Source organism: Phyllostomus discolor, chromosome 3 (assembly GCF_004126475.2).
Source record: "Phyllostomus discolor isolate MPI-MPIP mPhyDis1 chromosome 3, mPhyDis1.pri.v3, whole genome shotgun sequence".
Lineage (NCBI taxonomy): Eukaryota > Metazoa > Chordata > Mammalia > Chiroptera > Phyllostomidae > Phyllostomus > Phyllostomus discolor.
Window position 1 is genome coordinate 204,675,171 of NC_040905.2, and position 6,782 is coordinate 204,681,952.

The window sequence follows — 6,782 nt, forward strand, 5'->3', positions numbered from 1 at the left end:
TTTTTAAGTGCCGAATCTGTACTGGGGCCTAAGGACTTGAACTGAGTCAGACATGCCTGTCCCAGGCTGTGATCGACACTGTGACCTCGGCCAGGTCAGGGAAGGTGGTGTTCAAGCAGGGCCCACGGGGGCACAGAACAGCCAGCAGGGCACACGCTGCAGCCACACATGTTCACGAGGGGCCCTGAAGTGTGGACTGTGACAGGACTAAAAGGAAGTCACGCTCATCAGACATTCGAACTCACGCCCCCTTTCCTGACCGCATGGCCTCGGGAGCACGGTGGATTCATACTTCTTTGAAAGAAATACTGGAATAACACACTTACATTACATTTGGCTGCTTGTGTTAAAAGCATTAATTTGTCTACTCTCCGTGTTTAAAATACACCACAATTGTTATACCCTCGTTCAGGCCTTTCTGCACTTCTATAGATAGTAAGGCCCCTTAGAAATGGGAGGGGTCCTGGGCTTCCTTCTCTAGCTCTGAGAGGCCCTGCATCCGGACCAGGTCCTGAAGGGGAGGCTGTCCCCACCAAGGAGCAGCGTGGACAAAGGCACAGAGGCACTGGTGGGCACGTGCTCACAGGCAACTGCATTTCAGTGTGGGGTGCATGGGGCGGGGGCAGCCAGAAAGCAGGAGGACCTGGGGGGCCTGGAAGTCCAAGGGAAGGAATGGGGAGCCTTTTCAGGGACAGCTTCCCATAGGGGAGTCCATGGTCAGATCTGGGGTCTCTGCTGCAGCAGCCCCCGTCTTCTCTGTAAGGAGCCATCTCCTTACATTCTCCTAATGACTGCTGAGATTCCCTGCAGGGGGCATAGGAGCGGGCATGCAGGTAGCAGCAAGGTCACTTCCAAAGCTTCAGAAGGAGAATAAAGAAATCTTTCAAACTGTACTTGAACAATGATTAAAATAAAATTAAAAAAAAAAGGAAAGAAAGAAATCTTTCTGCACCAAAGGCAGACAGACTTAAACTTGAAGTATGCCTGCCTCATTCAAGCCTCAGGACAACACCCTGCTGGGCCTTAGTGCCCCTCCCTGTCCCCCAGCACTGGGCTCAGGGCCCACCACGGGATTGGGCTTTTGATTCATTTGTTTATTCGTTCGTTCATTCATTCATTCATTCAACAGGTGTGGATCAAGCACCTCCTATGTGTCAGACACGTGCCCAAACCCTGGTGAAACCACGGTGAACAAGCGGATGAGGCTCCTGGTTTCACTGGAGCCTGTGGTTTGAGTGGGGGAGACAGACAACACAGAAACAAGAGAACTGCAGAGAGAGGCGTATGTTGTTACAAAGAAGATAAAATGAGGAGCGGATGGAGTGACGGGAGTGAGGGCAGTTAGATCAGGGGTCACCGAGGAAGTGACATTCGAGCAGAGACCTGCGTGCCCAGTGGAAGCTGGTCGATGGCCATGAAGGCAAGTCAGAATGCACCAGACTCACCGAGACTCCGTCTGGCAAAGCACTGATTGGTCACCTACCGTTTGCTGGGCCCAGTAGTCAGCAAGCAGACATGGTCCTTGCGTTGAGAGCCTCCAGCCTATTGGGAGAGAAAAACATATAAGGAAATATGCAAATAAGTAGGGACTCATAAATTGTGATGTGTGGGCGCCAGGAGAGAGGAGAGGGCGTGCGAGACTTATTTCAGACGGTCGGGTGCGACAAAAGGCTCCCACTTCTCTTAGAGAACATGGTAGCAGTCTCACCTTTTCAGGAGCACACTAGATTTTCATGCTTTTTTTTAAAAAACAAATGTTTTCTTTTACAACAATTTCGGATTTACAGAATCACTGCCAAGACAGTACAGAGAGTCCCCAGATCCCCCACATCCGGTTCCCCTCTCACCAACGTCCCCCCACGGCGTGGTGCACCGGCATCGCTTAGGCACTGGTATTATCACTGTTAACTGAAGCCCAGGTGTCGGACTCCCTCCCTCTTTCCCCGACGTCCTTTTTCTGTTTGAGGTCCCACTCAGGACACCACATTCCTTCTAGTTTCCTGTCCTCTGAGTCCCTTTTTGGCCGTGACAGCCTCTCAGACTTTCCTTGGTTTTGATGACAGCTGTGTGAGGAGGACTGGTCCAGTACTCTGTAAAATTCCCCTAGACTGGGATTTGTCTGATGTGTTTCTCATGACTAGACTTGGGTTAAGGGTTCTTGGGAGGAAGACCCCAGAGATGACGTGCCCTTGTCATCACATCCTAGCAGGGCTACACGCTACCCACATGACTGATCAGGTTGGTGTTGACCTTGACCCCCTGGACCAGGTGTGCTTGTGAAGTTTCTCAACTGGAAAGTGACTTTTTTTTAACTCCCTTTCTGTATGGTCCTCTTCGGGAGGAAGTGGGGAGTTACGTTTCGTCTTTTGAAAGGCAGCGTGTTCACATATGTTACTTGGAATTCTACTCAGGAGATGTGCCTACTCTCCAGTCCTTATTCATTTTTTACCAACATTTTTATGCTGGGTCTTTTTAGGGTTTAGAAGTTCAAGAACCCTATTGGTATTTCTAGGAACCTACAAATATTTTACTTCAATTACTAAAATGCATGAAATTACCAAAGCCTTAAATTGGAGGGTAGGAAAAAAGCCAATAATTATTTTTATTTTTTTTCTGTTGGCGATACACTTCAATGAGAGACTTGGGAAATACCAAAACAAAAGCACCTCTCTGGTCCCCCTGCCCGGGGCTGACCATTATTCACATTCGGTTTATTATTTTTAATACTTCTGTGGACAATTCTTACACAGATTACGGTATCTATGTAATTTTGCTTCTTGCCTCTTCCAACCTTTTTTTTTTTTGCTTATCATCATATCAAAAACATTTCTCCTGTGTTGCGATACAGACTTCATAACCACACTTCTTCAATAGCTGCTAAACGTTTCCTCACGTGCTCACGGGGTCCCCACCCCCCAGCTCAGCTCCAAGCCTAGCATGTGGTCGGTGTTCAGAAATAATTTTTAAATGAATGAATATATGACAAAATAATCATTCTCCTGTTTTTAGGCATGTAGGTTATTTCAGCGTTCTTGGTTCTGAAGAGCACCGGCACAGATACAGTATTCCCCCAGGACAGTCCCAGAGTGGAGTTACCCAGCCAACAGGGGCCAAAACTTTTCAAGATAAATGCACCAGACCAGAAATCTCCCTCCCTCCCCCCGCCTGAACCACTGGCAATTGTGCTGAGGGTAATAATTTACAATTGATTAAAGAGTTTGTGGGGTGTTTTTTCCCATCGTTTCTCTCCCTCCTCTCCCCCTCCCCTCCTGCCCAAAAGGGGAGAAATTATCGGAGAAGGTGAAGACGTTCTCAGACAATCATATTAACATATTCCAACAATCGCAATTTGCAAAACAGTAATCACAACTCCCGGGATCTGGGAGGCATTAATCAAAGCGGCAGGTTTAATTCCATTTTAAATATTGATGAAACGTGCCTGGGACGCCTCACCCCGGCGTGGCAGGGCCGGGAGCCTCCGCGCAGGCCAGGGGCGGGGAGGGCGGGCTGGCGAGCAGCTGCCGGGAGGGTAGGCATCTGCGATTCAAATTGGTGGCTGTGCAGCCAGGTAGAGAGTGAAAGGGGTAGTGAAGAGGGCTGTTAAGTCCATTGCTGTCAATTTGTAACGATCAGGGAGGGGCCGAGGACTGGTTCAGCACAATAAACCCAGTTTGTCTGGTTTCAGGGGTTACCACTGAAGAGGTTGCAGCTGCACTGATTCGAATAGCCCGGAGACTTCAGAACTGTAATTACCAACCAGGCTGCTCGCGGTGTGGTGGCAGAGTGGGCTTCACCAGCGCTTAACTCCTTGTGTGCCGCCGCTCTTCCCCCTCCCCCACACCGACCTCCCCCGGCCCCGCCCCGCCCCGGGATGGTAGCCACACTCAGATTCCCAGGCAGTCTCCCCAGGGGAACTTGAGACCCACTAGCTGCCAGGCAGCCGGACTTTTTCCTCAGGTCCCGCATGAAGAAGTAGTGGGGGCGGGGGCAGCCTCGCCCTCCGAGGCCTGACTTCTGCCCCGGTAAGGGGAGTCAGGCTTTGGAGTCTGATGAGCCTTGGTTTGAATTCCAGTGGTGCGGGCAAGGGACAAGGCTCATCCCCTCTATAAAAAGGGGGTGAGCTCCCCTACCCTATTGGTCTATCACAGATCCAGTGAGATCTGGTGTTTGTAAAGCACGGAGCACACAGTAGGCCGTCAGGATGCCTCCATCTCCCTGATCTTGGGCCTGGCGCTTTCACAGAAGAGGAAGGTGGGCAGGAGGATCTGATTCAGGGGGCAGGATTTCTGCTGGCCCCCCTCTACGTTACAGCTCCCAGGGAGTCCCCTTGTGCTCCAGCTACCGCCATTTGTCACCCAAAGAGCATGGGCAGTGCCATGCTCCCATCTCTTAGGGGGGAGGTGAGAGCTCCTCCAGTGCAGGAGGCAGGGGTTTGGGCTAGATCTCTCTGTCCCCAGGGCAAGGCACAGAGGGAGACACAGCCTGCAGACAGCATGGTGCTCCCCCGCCAAAAAAAAAACACAAGCTTAGTTGGGTACCTGGAGGATGAAGCGTGTGTACGGTTCGATGACCTTCCTCATGGAATAGAGCCGCAGAGAGATTCCCTCGCGTACCCACGAAGGGGCGTGCCCGAGAACATCTGTCCCAGCATTCTTCCTGGTAACGGACGTTGAAGCCAACTTGCATGTGCTTCGTGAGGAAGATGGAAAGCAGAATGTGATGGGCTACCAGGCAGCAGCAGCAGAAAAACAAAAGCTATGCAATGGAAGAAATGGGAAAGATCACCGCGAGAAAGATGTGCCGTCAGAGACCCAGGCTAAGATCACCCGCCCCCTCGCATTCCCGATTGCTGTGCACAAATGCAAACGTCGGACGGTGGCGAAGGCCGGTAGGGAAATAACTGACTCATCTGAAACGCGGGGTTAGAGGAGAGCGCTGTGGATGTCCCAGGCCACCAGGGAGCGGAACGGTGGGTCCCAGAGCAAATGAAGCCTGAAGCATCGCTGGAGGCAAACGTGACAAAGCTGAAGCTGGCGTATGTCGCAAGTCATGAGAAGGCAGGGCTCATGGGAAAAGATGACACTGCTGAGAAAAACAGGAGGCAGCAGGGAAGGAGGAAGCCAAATCCGAGATGGACAGACTCGGCAGAAGACGCCTTAGGCCTGAGTCTGCGGGAGCCGAGCAGGGCCGCTGAGGACAGGACACCGCGGGCGTCACTCACTGACAGGGTCGCCAGGAGTCAGAGCCGACTCAATGGCACAAACACACACAAGATGTACATGTAGCTACAAGAATAGACCTCGGACGTGTAGCGTTGAGTGAAAAAAGTAAGACAATGACATTCACAGCACAATGCTGTTTGTGTAAATTAAAACCACATTTGCACACAAAACAATAGTACTTATTTTTAAAAAGATTTTATTTATTTATTTTTAGAGAGGGAAGGGAGGGAGAAAGAGAGGGAGAGAGAAACATCAACGTGCGGTTGCTGGGGGCCGTGGCCTGCAACCCAGGCATGTACCCTGACTGGGAATCGAACCTGCGACACTTTGGTTCACAGCCCACGCTCAATCCACTGAGCTGTGTCAGCCAGGGCAATAGTACATATTTTACAGAGCTGCATGGATTTTTAGGGGGATATATTCCACCATGAGAGTCTCTTTCGTGGTTGGAGGAGCAGGTGGGGGTGAATCTGAGGGATAAAGGGGGAAGAAAAATAGCAACGAAACCCATCTGCAGAGGGACCTGGCACAGAGAGGTGACGGCGGTGTGCTGTGTTTCCAAGACTGTGTTTCACTCAGTTCTCTCTCGGGTTTCAAAAACGGCCCAGGCCCTGCAGTCCAGCAACCCTAGACTGAAAGCCCAGGCAGGAAACTGAGGGCTGAAGGTTCTGGCTCCTCGCACTGCTGGCAGGGTCCAGACTATATCCTGGGGTCAGACTGGGATGCCGAGCGAGCGGACCTCTGAGTACCCGTCGGGCTGCCCAGCTCAGAGTGGCCAGACCACGGCACGCCCACCTCCATCGGCAGCACCCACCAGCTATGACCCCTTTTGTGTTAATTCCCCCAAGACCAGGCACTCACGGGCAACTGAAGGATCGAGTTGTAGTGAAAAGTCCCTTCCTTCCCAACACAGAGCTGAAGAGACTGGCCAGCACGGCCACTCCCACCCCCGGGCTGGAACGCAGCCACGTCCTCGGTGCCCCACTGCGGGTCTCCCGGGGCAGAGAAGGCCCAGGGAGCTGCAGGCATGACCGGCTCTTCCTCTTCCCTTGCAGATGACGACGAGCACGAGTGGATCACCCGGACATGTCGGAAGAGCACAGAGGAGACCGTGGGTCAGGAACCCAAGCAGTGAGCTCCGCAGCCACCTCCACCGGAGGTTTCCCTCTGCCCCATGGCACTGGCTGGCCTTGGGGGCAGGCTGTCGTCCAGAACCTGACCTCTGAGTCAGGAGTAAAGGCTTTCTGTGGTCAGTAGCCCCAGGCGTACTTTCCTTTTTCCTTAGACTGTTTCTTGGAGCGGGATCCTCATTGCACCTGCCTCAGAATCACCTGGGCAAATCTGTGAACTAGATATCCCTGCCAATCCGAACCTCTAGGAATGGGGTCTGGCAATGCACACTCCCATGTGTTCCTTAGGTACCCAGAACACCACCTCACGATAACAGGTACCTGCAGCTGAATGGGCGACGAGCGGGAGCAGGCGGGGTGCATGCATCATCTCTGCCCCTTGCGACAGCCTTGCAGGAGAGGGGATCTGAGGTTCAGAGAGATTGAGGGA